Below are 14,646 nucleotides of genomic sequence, written 5' to 3' on the forward strand. Positions count from 1 at the left end.
AACCAGACACTGGATTTGACCTAGAGAGAAAATACCTTCTTTTACCACTGCTGTGGAAGCTGCTTTTTGAAGCACTGTTTACAAAGCTTTCAAGAGCAATGGCAGGAGGAGTACTTGTTACCTGTGCCCAGTTAACTCTGTACTGGAACATTCCCCCTGAAGCATGATAGGCATTCTTTCTGCTGTCTGGGTAGAGTGGTTTGATTTCCATCGAGCAGTAGAGCAGTGCACAAAAGAATGGCCCTAGTGCCTTTCAGCACACTCCCGTAAGTGAAATTCTGCTAGTTTGCTACTTGTTGATCTTTTACTTGCTGCAGAACTGAGGAAGGTTGTAAGTCAAGGAACCCTATTGGCAAGAACTTAAAAGTTGTTCTTCCCTTAAAAGATGATCTTGTCTTTCCTTTGACTCGGGTACTGAGTCAGCAGATGACAGTTACAGACTTGATGGTCTTCCCCTTCATAAATTTTCAGAGAATAATTTTACACCCCTCTAAGTTCATTTTATTACTGTCTGTAGGTTACTGAACTTTCTCATCAGCTGGATTTAGAGTGTAAAAAATGCGTCCAACTACAAGGACAAAACCATTATTTGCAAGAACTGCTGGCTCTAAACATGAAAAAACATGAAAAACTAGAGAAGACCAGATGCCAGCTGAAAGAAGAGGTGGCAAACCTGAGACAACATCTGGAGGCTGTCCACAATGTGCACATGATGACTTACAACCAAATCGAACGATACAAGAAAGAAGTGGAAGAGCGAGCTGCACAAGAAATAAATCAAAAACTTCAAGAAGTCAATTTGTTTTTGCAGGTAAGTGAATTTGTTGTGTATGTCTGTAGTTTTTATTATGTAACTTCTTTTTGCCATTTCTTGTTCGTACTTTGGTTTTTTGTGTTAGTGCCATACTTCTATATTTCCTGAAGGGAAGTGGAAGAATGGAAAATTGTTTGGCAAAAGTGCTTTTGTGTGTGTAATTTGCCTGCAGGTCCCCAAGCTAATAGCCGTCCCTTGACAGACTTCTGTTTTGCAGTTCTTAGAAGAAGCTATGGCCATCTGGTCATCTTGTTATTGCTGTTCATCACATGAATGCTATAACTTAGAGATGGCTTGGCCATACGTACAGGTTATGTTTTATCATTGTACAGGATAAAATGCTCAGGGAAGAAGTCACTGAAGTTACCGTGGGGCAGAAAGAGTGGGGATGGGATTCTCATAATTTCTTTGTAGAATCCTTTTTGTGTGCCCTGTCCTTCAGCCATAGCATTCTTTTAGTAGCTGCTCCCATAAGTAATATTGCTAAGAGCAGATCTGTCTGGATGAAAACAGTTATTTAACGTGTTGGTTCCAGGGTTTTGCCTTGATTGCTGATAGTAGTGAAAAGGTCCAGTTGACTCAGTTGAGTAAAACTGGGCCCTTTAAATTGGTTATGGGCAACCGTATAGGGAGATGCAGTTCACTTTTTCTTTGCAATGGTTGAAATTGTATTATCTGCTTCAGGTCCAGGCAGCCTCACAAGACAAGATAGAACAAATCAGAGAAAATCATCATGCCTCGCTGAGAGACCAGCTGAAGTGCAGAATAAAAGAGGTTGAATGTGAGTTGGACAAAATAAAAAATACCAAAGACAATATTTTTCAAAACGAATCTATGCTTGCGGAAGTGGAAAAATACAAAGAGCTGCATCGTGAAGAAATGAAAATGAGAATAAGGCTAGCAAATAAGCTGGAAAGGTAAGTGCGTGCTTTTTTGGAGTGGTAACAAGACGTGAAGTAGCAGTAGCTTGCATGAAAAGCCTTGTACTGTTTCCTCCTAAAATCCTTTTTCTGTGTCAGCACTATGGATGTAAGCGTAACCCTCTAAAACCTTTCTCCTTTATTTTTGGAACCACCATCATTTCACTTCAGTGTTCTAGCAGTCACACCACTAGTTATGGCATCACTGGCCCATGTTTGAAGTTGATAGCATTTTAACACATGGCCTTTGGGCCCCTCTCATTTTGGACTTCTAATGCCTTCTCTTTTCAAAAGCTGAATAGTAGTCAAAGACCTGGAAGAAGTGACTCTGCAAAAATATTATCAAAGATAATTCTTTGTGTGTTTTTAAATATTTCAGAACAACCAAGAGACTTGCAGAAGCCAATTGTAAGCTCTTTGAGGAACGCCAAAGAAACAAATCTTTAATTGCGAGCAGCACTGTCAGTGGAGGTCCTATTGCAAGTCCAGGAAAATATTCAGCTGAACTGGGAAATCTCAGAAACAATTCCACACTGAACAGAAGCTTCAGCCAAGGGGAATGCTTCCTAGATGCTGCTGGGATTGCATGATTGGCAAGAAAAAAAGTTGAAGTGTACATGGATAAGGTAAGCATTGTGAAATACTCTTCAGTGATGAAGACTTTAGGTCATTAAGATTGTACAGAATTCCTAGAGTGCTCAGACACCAAAAATACTGACATCTAAATGATGAACTATCTAACTGTATATACACATAACTATGTACTTATGTAAGGTTTTTGTATTGTTTTTTTTTTCTTTTTTTTCAACTAGAGAAAATTTAATAAGCAGCTGCTGTGGCATTGGAAGTTCCCAGCTAAGCTATTTATTAAACTTTACTGTATAGAATGTGCATAAGTGTATGACATACTTGAAATGGATAACTTTGACATCTTTGCTCAGCCCATCAGACATCTCTGGTCAAGCCACGTTGTTTTTTTCCTTACTGATCTTCATTTTTAGTTTCTTTTAGTACATTAATACTAACAAAGACATCCTTTAAAACTAGGATGATGTGAGTATGATTGCTTTGCTTCTTCCTATACAGTCTGCTGTGGGATGCATGCTGTGCCTAGTAAACATTTCTTTTTGTGCTTCCTGCTATGTATTATTACCTGAGAAAACAACAACCTACTCTTCAAGTCTTCACAGCTTTATAATATTTTGCAGCAATTTATACATGATTGCAACTTCTGCAATAGCTTTGAAGTACTTTGCCAGTTGTGCTGCTTAGTACTTGGCCTGTTCACCAGGCTACTTAAAAAGACAAGAGTTTACCTGACTCTGAGCCTTGTCTTTGCTTCAGTTATACCTCAGATTTTTCCAGTAATCTGTTTCCTTCTATTGGGAAAAAAAAAAACAACAACAAAAAAAAACACCTCTGTATTGCCATTAAATTCAAACTAAGTGCTGCCTTCTTGGATGGAGGAGATTACAAGTTCTCCTGACAGTAAAGTTCATAATAACTGGAAAATAAGGAACTTTAATTGGAGTTTGCCTCGTGTAGTCATCTTGCACTTTTGTTTTTATTTAAAGCTCTCAGTGCACATTTGGTGTTTTTCAAAGTAAGGGAGGTTATCTGAAGTAGAGTGTGAGCATCTCCTGGGATGAGGAAGCTCGTGTAGATTTTGGCTTTGATTTTGCAAAAGCTTTGATAAAGCTTCAGGGATAAGAAGCTGAAAATACTTTACGCTGCCGTTATTCAAAATGCTGGTATCAATTACTTTGTCCATGCAACTGTTTGAAGAAACAAATTGCACTGATTACAAACAAGAGAAAGAAATGCAGCTCTGAAAAGTGGGTTCAGGAAATAATAGTGACTTCTGCTAGCTGCAACCAGCGTGAGTGCATGGATTCATGAAACCAGTTTTCCTACTGGTAGCATAAGAAAGGGAACACCTACTTCCCATTCCGTCTCTCAGTTTCTGTTTCCTTTCTGATTTTATTTCCTGTCTGCACTCCTGATTTTTAGCAGTCTTATAAATTTCCACTCTTTTGACTTCTGCCTGTTCCTCTTGTTCTTTTACTTGACACCACCGAGAAATTTCTTGCTCTGTCCTCTTTATGCTGCATCCCACAGTCAGATAATTACACCTGTAGGTGAGACCACAAGCCTTCTGTTCTCCAGGCTTAACAGTCCTGATGCTCTCAGCCTCTCCACGTAAGCCACATGCTCCAAGCACTTAACTGTATTTGCTAATTACATGAGTCTGGAAGCTATATGCTGTCTGTTTTGACAATTACTTCTATGCGTTAAAGACCTGATGGAAAATAACACAGGAGTCGCAAATATCTTCAAATGTAAATGATCGCATACGGTGTTTGGACTGTGGCCCTTTAAAAGGTCTAATTTCTCCTTATGAAAACTTTGCATTCAGAGTAAATGACAGTAAATAAACATCTCCTGGGAGAGCGAGGGGCAAATGCTCCTTTCTAGCGATCCAAGCTGGTTTCTGTTACTTAATAAAATGTGCAGTGTTATTTATAATGCATGTGTTATTTATAATTCTAGGTACAGAAGGATTTGGAGGAAAAAATCAATAAGGAACTTCAGCAAGGTAATATGCTACTCTGATATCAGTGTTTTTAAGGAAGGTGATGACTGTTCGTAACTTCTATGTAATTATTTTCAAAAGTTGTCAAGATTTGTGCTGTTTGAAGCACAGTGTGGGGCTGTTTTTAACTCTAACTTAGAGAGTTTTAATGGAAAACTTCCTGCTAACCAATATACTCTTCAGAATGTTCTGCAGCTACTTTTGAGAAAAAGCATGGAGAGCAAACCATCTCCCCCGCACAGATACACTTGGCTTAAGCTGAAGTCACCTTTCATCCTCAGGCACAAACATCAAATGTAAAAAAAAAAAAAGCCCAGAAATAAGATTTTTATGGACTTCTGTCACTACTTCTCTTTCTGCATACATTCATTGCATTCAGCACTTCAAATATACCATATACATTTTCTGGTGTTCTTAATTTTTGCTCGCTCTTTTTCATTGCTTTTTTTTGTACCTGACATGTTGTCATACTTGTCTTTGGATAAAGAAGAATCAGTGGAAAAGATAGCCTTTCTTTAGGTAAAAATCATTCAGCAATATATAGGCAAACACAGCATGAACTGATTGCTTTTAATATGCAGTGTAAAGCCTGTTCTATAATAAAAGGCCAGGTCTTCAGAGAAGAATTCATACTGTTTCACAATTAGCATTCTGCCAGAGTCACTGCTGCTGTTCCTAGAGTTATTTTGAAGCAGGGAGCCCTTGAGAATCCAGCTGTTGCTTCACAGCTCTTCCAATTTCCCTGAATAGACAGAAACCCATTGCCATGTGCCCATTTGCATATTCAAACATAATTACATGTGTAGTAGGAGCCGTAGTATTTGCTTGGTCCGGGGATCTTGTCTGGAAAAGGCTGATGGATGGAAGTACTGAAAATCCTTTTCTGCTTTCATCGAAGATGTGTTTCCATGAACGAAAGAGGGTTTAGCCAGGGAAAGTTAAGACATCCCTGGCAGTTAAAGTTAAGGCTAAAACTTTCATATATATATATGGGCATGTAATAACAGGATGCGGAGAAATGGCTGTAAACTTGAAAGTAGGTAGATTTAGACTAGATATTAGGAAGAAACTCTTTACTTCCTAATGTAAGGGTGGTGAGACTCTGAAACAGGTTGCTTAGAGATGTTGTGCATAGCCCCCATCTTGCAGGCATTCAGAGCCAGTCCGGATGGGGCTCTGAGGAACCTGGTCTAGAGGGAGCTGTCCCTGCCTATAGAAGGGAGATTGGAACTGGGTGATCTTAAAAGGTCCCTTCCAGCCCAAACCATTCTGTGTTTCTAAAACCTGGAATTTCTTTAACTAGCTTTAAAAATTGTATTGGCTGATCATTGAATGTGAAAAAATGTTTCTTCCTTTATGCCTGTCCTTTTTGATTTGTGTTTTCCTTGGAAGTTTTTAAATATCTCTCTAGAGCGTAGCCTGATCAGTTATCAGTAATGTTTTTACAGTGACTGATTTGACTCAATCTACTGTAAAAGTAACATCGTCAATCTTGTTTCTTTTCTTTCCAGCCACCGCTGAGCTTGAAACTGCTAGAGCTTCTCCAATGAAATCTACTTATGGATCTTCAAAAAATCTCAATGTTGACCAGGATCCCCTTTGCAGAGCGGTACAGGAGTACCGGGATGTTTTAAACCAAAATTACCTGATCTAAATATATTTTTATTTAAAATGTAAAGGGAAAAGTACTGGAGATCATTTGTTTACATAGGAGGTCTGTGACTTCCCATCCTGCAGCTTAGTGTGGAAACATCTTTACTGCGGTTTGAATATAAATTTTAAATATATTAAATAGGTTGACACTCTGCACTTACCTGTTGGTCACCGAGGGGTAGTCAGTTTATTTTGCACTCAGGATAAGAACCATATCTATTTTTAATTACTGTCAGACTGAGTAAGGTTGGTTCTTGAACTTGACGGAACTGTCAAAATGTTTTTGACACATTATTTTGCTCCATGTTTTTTGTTAAAGGTTTTACCAGAAGCATTCCTTTGGTTCTATTTAACCCTTCCACTGTTTGTGGTAGAGTCTCCAGTGTTATTTTAACGCATAGGAGATTTTGATTGGATTCCTGCCAGCTGTTTCCGTCCTGATGCTGTGAATATTTCTGCTGGTTAAGTGGAAGTTTTAGCAGTGATTAAGCTGGAGAAGAATGCACTTTACATTGCTGTCACTTTCACGCACCTAGGGTTTAAAAATACTGTGCGTGTGTAGCAGTGCCAAGAAAGCTTTAATGTGACCTTTTTGATATTTCTGACTTGATATCCTTGTTGGATTTTGCATTAGAATTTGACTCATCTTAAGACATTCACAGTTGGTAGATGAACACATGATGAACCTGAAGCGGTTCATAGTGGGAAGAAGGAAAATTAATGTTTCAACCTTCTGTCCAATTGGTACTGCACCTTTTTATATGAATGTATTTTATGACACTAATATGCTATATTTAATTCCAGATATTTATGTTCCAACTTGGTATTTAATAAACTTTCATATCTGGTACATCTTTGTTTTATTCTGTTGGCCTTCTTGACTTGCTTTCCACCTCATTCCTTGCCTCTATGACTTGCTACAGTCCTCCTCTGCTCACTTCCATCTCTCCTTCTGGTGCTTTCAGTCTGCCCTGAGATCAGACAAGTGGCCAGCATGCATTTGTGTTCTTTTCCTCCTGGGTACTTGAAGCAGTGGGGCAAACAGCTACTATATGTCATAAGGTTTGTCATCATAGAAATTAAGGGGTATATGCTTGAAACAAGTGTGGAGGGTTGTGATTTTAATGGGTGTGCTGAACCACTTTCAGGTCTTCGGTGGTGATTCATTAACAGGAAGCCGAGGGTAAAGTCTCTGTTGTAAACCTGGCCATGCTTGGGAGGGGGATCTTTGGAGCCTTTTCTGCAGGTTGGCCATTCCTTTATGAGATAACTTCTGGTGGCCCTTTGTGCTCTCTCCAGCTGGTACAAGCCAGGAGCCAGGTGGAAGAATATCTCCAGCAGAATCCAGACAGCAAAGCACTCATAAAGTACCTTGCGCTTCTCCATGTTGGTTAAAGCCAGTTCTCCCTCCTCACTGTCACTTCTGCCCAGTGCACCTGTAGGCTCCCTTCTGGTTATTTTTACATCCCTCGCCAAGTTCAGTTCCATCTGTGCCTCAGCCTTCCTGATCCCATGCATGTCCAGACGGCATCCCTGGCCCCTTCCCAGCTACCTGTCCCTGCTTCCACTGCATACAACAAGCATGCAGGGCAGGGCCAACCAAGGAGTCCTATTAAAACTAGTGCCACCAAAAACAGCTGACGAGCCTTGGTAATTGGGACTCCTTGCTGGGAGGCACTGAGGCCCCGAATTTGCCACCAAAAATAACCTCTCCAGAGCAGTTTGCTGTTATCTGGGGGCACATGTCACAGATGTTAAGAAGACTCTACTGCCTCTGATAAAATAGAAGGCTACTACCCACTCAAGGTCTCATTCAAGTAGGGTCCCAGGAGGCTGCAAAAAGGAAATTACAGAACATTAAAAGGGACTTTGCATCCCTTGGGAAGATGTTAAAGGGATCAGGAACACAAGTAGTCTTCTCTGTACTGCTGACTGGGGGCTAAGAAATGAAGAGTGAGAATGGGCCAGGTAAATTACTGGCTCAGGTAATGGTGTCAGATCAAGGTTTTGGTTACTGTGATCTTGGGCAGGCCTTTGAGAGACCAGGTATGTGGACATCAGACAGAATGTGACAGAGCAGGTGGGGCAAAAGCATGCTGGGGAGCAAGCTGGTTGGATTGATTACCAGCGCTTTAAACTAGATTCAGTGCAGGGAGTGGATAGTTCCTTGTGATAGAGAAGGGACAGGGAATGCTGTCATTTAAGGAAACTGCAGGGGAAATCCTCAATTTGTGAGGAGTCTTGTATTTCGATATCATATTTAGTAAAATAAGTTTTTCCTCCTTAGATTGCCGCTGTTTTTATCCCATCCCCCTTTTTCCCCCTCCTTTCTGGGCCCCGGGGGGGGCCCACGGGGTGGCTTCCCCTGTCACGGGCATAGGTAAATCTAAGTAACCCATGACAGATTTTTTAAAGACTAGTCAAATGCAGCAGTGGGTGTGGAGAAAGAACAAAGAAATCTGTAACGGACTGTGATCAATTATTATAATTTCCATTGCCATCGGACTAGCAGCTGCGCCAAGCCCAGGACCGGACCGAGTTAGAGTTGGGCTGCCGGAGCAGTGAGGCGGAGCGTGTGTGGCCCCTTGGGGTTCGGTGCCTGCGGATATGATATTGAAATACAAGATAACACAATATAATATAATTGAGGCTAACAAATCGAACAAACAGAGAGAGAAAGAGTCCCCGAAAACAGAGAGGCCTACTGTGAACTCTATGCGACACGGCTGGAACGCTTCCCACTCTCCGAGAAGTCCGAGAGAAGGAGGAGGGCACTCCAGCCTGGGAACGAGATTATACAGCGTCCTGGTCCCGTGACTTATCGTTACCCCTGTTGTTCTCTGGGATATGTAGTCTTCTTCTGTGGACTGCACATTCAATAGAAGTATCCATACTTTACATGATGTTATGATGTGGAATACTGATAGCAAAATTACAAAATTACAAAACCATGACACAATGATGACAATGAGGTGTGGGGAACAACCACTACTGATGTTTCAGAGAACAAAAATCGTACAGGGACTGCCCTCCTCCTGCCCTCGTGTCCCCAGGAGAAACCAACACCGTTTATATAACAGTGCAAGTGGAGGAGTTCATTGTGGAGTGACATTTCTTGGCACCCATTCAGGGCCAGCGTTACTGATGTCAGACTAACAGCAGCAACACATTGTTCAGCACAAGTCCCCGAGTTCCTGGAACGTGCTGCAAGGTCCAGGAAGGAAGATATTACTGCCTGGATAAGGTCAGGATCACAGTGCAGGCAAGTGGCTCTTGGCAGGAGTCTGACTGCTATTGTTTTCACCTTTGATTTCTACCTTCATCAGCAGAGCTTTTATTTTCTTCAGGGAAGATTCTACTACTGGAAGAAATGTCACAGTTTCTGTAATTGCTGTAAAAATTACTGTAAATAAATAAATAAATAAATAAATAAATAAATCCTTAAAAGAGTATTAGAGGCAAGTGTGGGATTTTCAAGGCAAACACCTGACTCATTACCTTCTGCCACATGTAGTTAAACTAAACCTGGTACAAGTTTCCCCTCATTGACTGGACAGCAATTGAGACTGAAGAACCCTCTTCCACTCAAAGAAAACTCATGGACTTTCATGGTTCTAATCACTAAGCAGAACACACAGCTGGAAGGTAGGAATGAAAATACAATTACTAAAAATTAGCCAAGTTGCATACAGTGCTGCCAGACATGAAGGCAGAGCTGCTATGTCTGGCTCCATGGCTCACACTTCCTTTGGTTGTCACTGTCACTCCTTAAACCCACAGCCTGAAGGATGCGAAAGAGGCAGATGTGTTCACAAATACTATAGACCAAATAAACCTTGCAAGCATAAACCATGTAGTTACAGCGGCATTACTCCCATTTGGAGTTTGAGTCTCTTCTGAGAGGCTTTCATTGTGCTGAGAAGTGCCTTCAAGGTCATTCAGTTCCTAAAGGAACATGACAAAATTCCAAGCCATGAACTGTCAGCCATGGAATCAACTAAATCACCTCTCAGCAAGGCATTGAGAACACCAGCCAGGTATTTAGGATCATTTTACCTGCAGAGTAAAATTCTCAGTGGAGCACAGCTTCACCCATCGGAAGCTAATAGGTGGAAAAGCATCTATTCACACATACAGAACTGGTATGTTTGTTGGGAAGGTAGTATACTGATGGAATCGTACTAGATACATCACACTACCTGATGAGTCTCCAGATCTAGCTCAGCATGTTTGATACTCACCAAGTCCAAGGCCTAAGGATAACAGGCTGTAGCTGATAGCAAGGGATGAGCTGGACAGAAAGCCTCCCTTATCAGACTAAGTCCTCAAAACAGAATCACATTCCTTCAACCTATGGGTTGACCAACTAATGTTTGAAGAATTTTGCAGACGTGTGGACACGGAGGCTCTGCACACGGAGTGCAATTAAGGAACTTGCTCTTTGACTACAAAGGTGGCTTTTGTTTTGCTTCAAGCACACCAAATGAATTCAACACATCTTTTTATAAGCCAGCTCAGTCCTTTCACTGGAGACATCCTTTTCCAGTGTTAGCCAAGATTTGTCCCTTAACTCCAAGATGTCTTTTAAATAAACAAAAGGAGGAAGCGACCAACATCAGGCAACACAGGAAACGTAGTGGATTATGACGATTACCTCCAATTCAGTGTTACTTCCTTTTGTCCTCAACATCATCTTTCTCTTCCCTGCTCATTTTTGTAAAATCAGTTTGCTAATTTGCAAGGACACATTGAATTTTACTCAGTTTCTTGTTATTTATCATACTCTTGATTTTGGCTCTTGGCAGGAAAAGCCGCTTTTCAAGAACACTGTGAACTGACACCTTATATGTATTTCAGTAGGACTCTCCATGTACTGAGGAACCATCTGTCAGTCTTAAGACCAGCAGTCCGTACTGAGAGTACCTTCAAGCCTGAGAATTGTTCTTCTTTGTTGAGTACTTTTTTCTTTCCTTCAGTGAGAGAAAGGACTTCTTTTGCAGAAATTACCACTTATCTCCTAGGAAACACTTTCTTTTCTACATCCGTACAGAGTGGGAAACCACAGGAATCTTAGCAGCCAGCCAAATGGCACACAGCAACTGGCACAGCCCTGTCCAAAACAATAACGGCTTGTGGTTCCCTTTTTCCTCTCCCAGACTTCTTCCAACATCTGAGAATGAAACTTCTCTCAAAATTAAGCTCTAATTAAGACCTAACAATCCACTGTAGAGTGTAACTTTATTAGGCTATGATTTCACCTTTGTAGTTTTTAGAAGGGTAGTGGGCCTTCTGTTTGATTTAAAGAACCCCTTTGTTACCAGTTCTTCTCTCTCCGATTTCTTCACCAGTGTAACCAGCACAGTCTTTGGTCAAATCCAGACCAAAACCAATGGCATCAAAACTGAAATAAAATCTGCTGTTGAAACAGAAAATTTGAATGCAATCCAAAAGTAAAAAATAATCTTAACTTTGCTGATGTCTACATGTGTAGGTAACCAAACTTCACAGCTGACAGTTTAAGCTGTCACACAGAACTTTGCTTCTGAGTAGTCTCCCTCCTGGCAGCACTGAATTGCAGTCTGAAATTCTAACCAGACCCGTGAGCAGACCATCCTTTGCCTACCTTGTTGAAGAAGAGTTCAACAATGCACAGCCTATCAACCTAATAGGGCTTTGTGCTGCCAGTTTTTGTCAGCAGTCTTTTCTGAAAGAGTCTGAAATCACCTTTCTCAGCTTCTCCAAGAATGCTCTAGCACCTACATCTTTGTCAGCCTGTGAATAGAGATGCATTACCTTCTTTGAACTCTATACTAGAGCCCCCTGTCCTGATATTGCTCGAGTTTCCCATTATTCATAGTGAAATTACACAGCATGAAATGTCCAAAGTAAATCCAACAAAAACATACTTAGTAAAATGTAGAAACTTTAATTTACAAGCGAAACTACAACATATTCATAATAAAAAAACCAAAACTGGTGACTAGACAAGTTACGCACAATTTGTAAAAACTGTTGAACATTGTTAAATAGGTCTGTACAACCAAAGATTTACAAAGTCCTTGTGCATTCTCTTCTTTTCAATGCACAACTGAACTTAAGGGTTCTGCTCGAATATTCCCTAAGTCAAGAGCTGAATCTGTCTCTTCATCGATCTCACCAATGACAGCACTGTAATAAAAAACAAGTTACCAATTGTTAAAATCCTCTGATGCAAACCTAGAAAGTGAAGACTTAGTTTTGTTTTTATTGCTTAAATTTAACTGTAGAGCTCTATCACTTAAATGCCAAATTCTCGTGGTATTCTCCCACCTCATTGTACCATTTCAGCAATCAGCTGACTCTACAGCTGTGCCTTTTCCACACTGAGAAGCCTTTGTCTATTCAGGTTTTCCTTGACATATAACATTTCATACCTCTCGTTATTCTAACTTCTGCTCATTGTGCATTTTCCTACTGCAACCCTCTGAAATTCAAGGCATACCAGGTATTTACGCAATGACACAATGATGCCTGCTGTTCTATTGTTCTTCCTAGTAATCCCTAGTATTTCTCCTTCCTGATGCATCAGTATTTACGAAGAACTAGACAGAAACAGGACAGGACTGAGTTCAAAAGTAAGACATCTCCACAAGGGTAGCAAGATTCCCATGATGATGAGCAGATCAGAATGCCAAGCGGCTTTCTCAGTTAACAGCGGATTACTGTGCTTTTATCAAGTCCAAATGTACTTGAATTTATAACTCTGTATGTTTACTGCCTTCCTGTGCCTGAAGTCTGCCTCTGATTTACACTTACAGATTGAGGCATAATCTGTATCAGAAGGAAAGATGCTCTTGTTTTTAATTTAGGAAGGAAAAAAGAAACAACAAAACCCACTAAAGATCATAAAAAATTGCACAACTTGCCAAAACCTCACTCATGTCAAAACCCATAAAGGGATCTATTTAATTCCTCATCCTAGGCTTACTGTATGGTGGAGTAATTAAGTTCACATGTTCATTTAGACTGAATAAACTGTATTGCTCTAAAGAAGCTTCATGAGCTATTCTGTGGGGCGGGGTGGCAGCCATATGTGGGGTGGAGGTGGGCTTATATGGGGCAGGGGGCCTTCTGTGGGGCAGGGGGAGCTTCTATGGGGTGGAGGGGTGGCCATATGTGGGGTGGGGGGAGTTATGGGGTGGGGGGGCATGTATGGGGCAGGGTGGCCTCCCCTCCGCTGCCGCTTCCCTCCCCCCATGCCCATTTAAGGCTGTCCACAGAAAAAGAAAAGAAAGAAATAAAAAACTTGTGTCCTTTACTCCCGTTATCCCACATGATGTTCTGATGTGGAATAGCAACACCAACCAAATTACCAAACCACAACAGTTTGGAAGCAGATTTAAACTGGTAGAAGTTGGCAGTGTCTGCATTTCCATTCTCGTTCCCTTGCTGGTCAGAGTTAGGGTGCCATGCATCCATTCCCCAGCTCTGGCTGTCTCCCGAACCATGAGAACAGCCTTTCCAAATTGTGAGAACAGCCTTTTCACAGAGCTGGAGTGGGTCCACGCTGAAGGACAAGACGCTTGCGGGCACGTAAGCTGAAGAACAGAATGCAGAGTCCATGGAAACTTGCCACCCATCAACGATAAGAAAGAAGAATGGACTCCTGTTGTAGAAGATGGGAGAGTGAAACTCTCTTCTCCAGGCTGAGCAATCCCAGCTCCCTCAGCCGCTCCTCATACGGCCTGTGCTCCAGACCCCTCACCAGCTTTGTTGCCCTCCTCTGAACACGTTCCAGGGCCTCCATGTCTTCCTTGCCCTGAGGGGCCCAAAACTGAACACAGCACTCAAGCTGCGGCCTCATCAGTGCTGAGAACAGGGGGACAATCACCTCTCTGCTCCTGCTGGCAACACTGTTTCTGATGCAGGCCAGGATGCAGTTGGCCTTCTTAATATACAGCAAAGGAATCTCCTGAAAAGGAAACCAGAATATCTGGCAACATGAAACAAAGTTCTGATTCATAAAAGACTGGCAGCAAGGCCTGAATCTCTTGTGTAATCTGCTCTTGATTTATCACATTAGCACTAGGTGGAATGCAGAAGCTTCCTGTGACATGATAATCAAAACCTAGTCCAATGCCTTAGAAAAAGCCTTTAAAAGATTACTCCTCCTTGTCTGTTTAAAATAAACTTAGGTAATACAAAAGGTTGGAAAATTTGTGGACAACTCCCCAGGGCCGGGCTTTGGAAGGCCGTATTGATGAGAGTCAATCAAGCTCCGGCTGCAGGCGTATATGTGTGTGCCAGTTCTTTAACACAGTAGAAATCACAACTTGCTGCATGATCAGAATTCTACATGTGCTACTCCTGAACCCCAATTACTTCCAACGGTGTTAAATTACCCCTTGATCTCAAAGCTGAACAAAACAACAAAATGCCACACCAATAGTGAATACATAAAAACAAACAACTCCTTGGGCCTCAAGGGGAGGCTGATGCACAGGCCACGGCTGCCAGCGTGCAGCTGGGCTTTCCAGGGCAAACAGCAACACACGGTGCATCAGAAGCTGAAAGAACCCTCAGGGAAGAGAGGCCAACTCAAGGGGCTGAGCACGGGACACCCTTCTTCCTCGCGGGCTGCTTCCCCTCCTCTGGTTTCTTTCTGTCGGACCTCAGAGAGTAAGGAG

The 14,646-nt window shown here is 41.6% G+C and overlaps 1 long non-coding RNA gene and 1 pseudogene across 2 annotated transcripts in view; one reads left to right on the forward strand and one right to left on the reverse strand.

Annotated features, from left to right (window-relative positions):
- The window catches only part of LOC146757128 (uncharacterized), a 44,694-nt pseudogene extending 37,870 nt beyond the window's left edge, over nucleotides 1–6,824 (forward strand). Inside the window, exons 33-37 of the transcript XR_014936950.1 lie at nucleotides 518–811; nucleotides 1,499–1,731; nucleotides 2,114–2,360; nucleotides 4,285–4,330; nucleotides 5,839–6,824. The product of XR_014936950.1 is annotated as an uncharacterized LOC146757128 (transcript). The remainder of the gene's footprint in view (nucleotides 1–517; nucleotides 812–1,498; nucleotides 1,732–2,113; nucleotides 2,361–4,284; nucleotides 4,331–5,838) is intronic.
- A 5,059-nt stretch (nucleotides 6,825–11,883) lies between these two features.
- On the reverse strand, nucleotides 11,884–13,915 carry LOC146757129 (uncharacterized). The gene is made up of 2 exons (XR_014937041.1): nucleotides 13,325–13,915; nucleotides 11,884–12,148 (listed from the first exon to the last, which is right to left on the reverse strand). It is a non-coding gene; the product is annotated as an uncharacterized LOC146757129 (long non-coding RNA).
- Between the last annotated feature and the right edge of the window lie 731 nt (nucleotides 13,916–14,646).

Source organism: Coturnix japonica, chromosome 24, assembly GCF_054131305.1.
Source record: "Coturnix japonica strain WE chromosome 24, WE-NBRP24, whole genome shotgun sequence".
NCBI classification, from domain to species: Eukaryota; Metazoa; Chordata; class Aves; order Galliformes; family Phasianidae; genus Coturnix; species Coturnix japonica.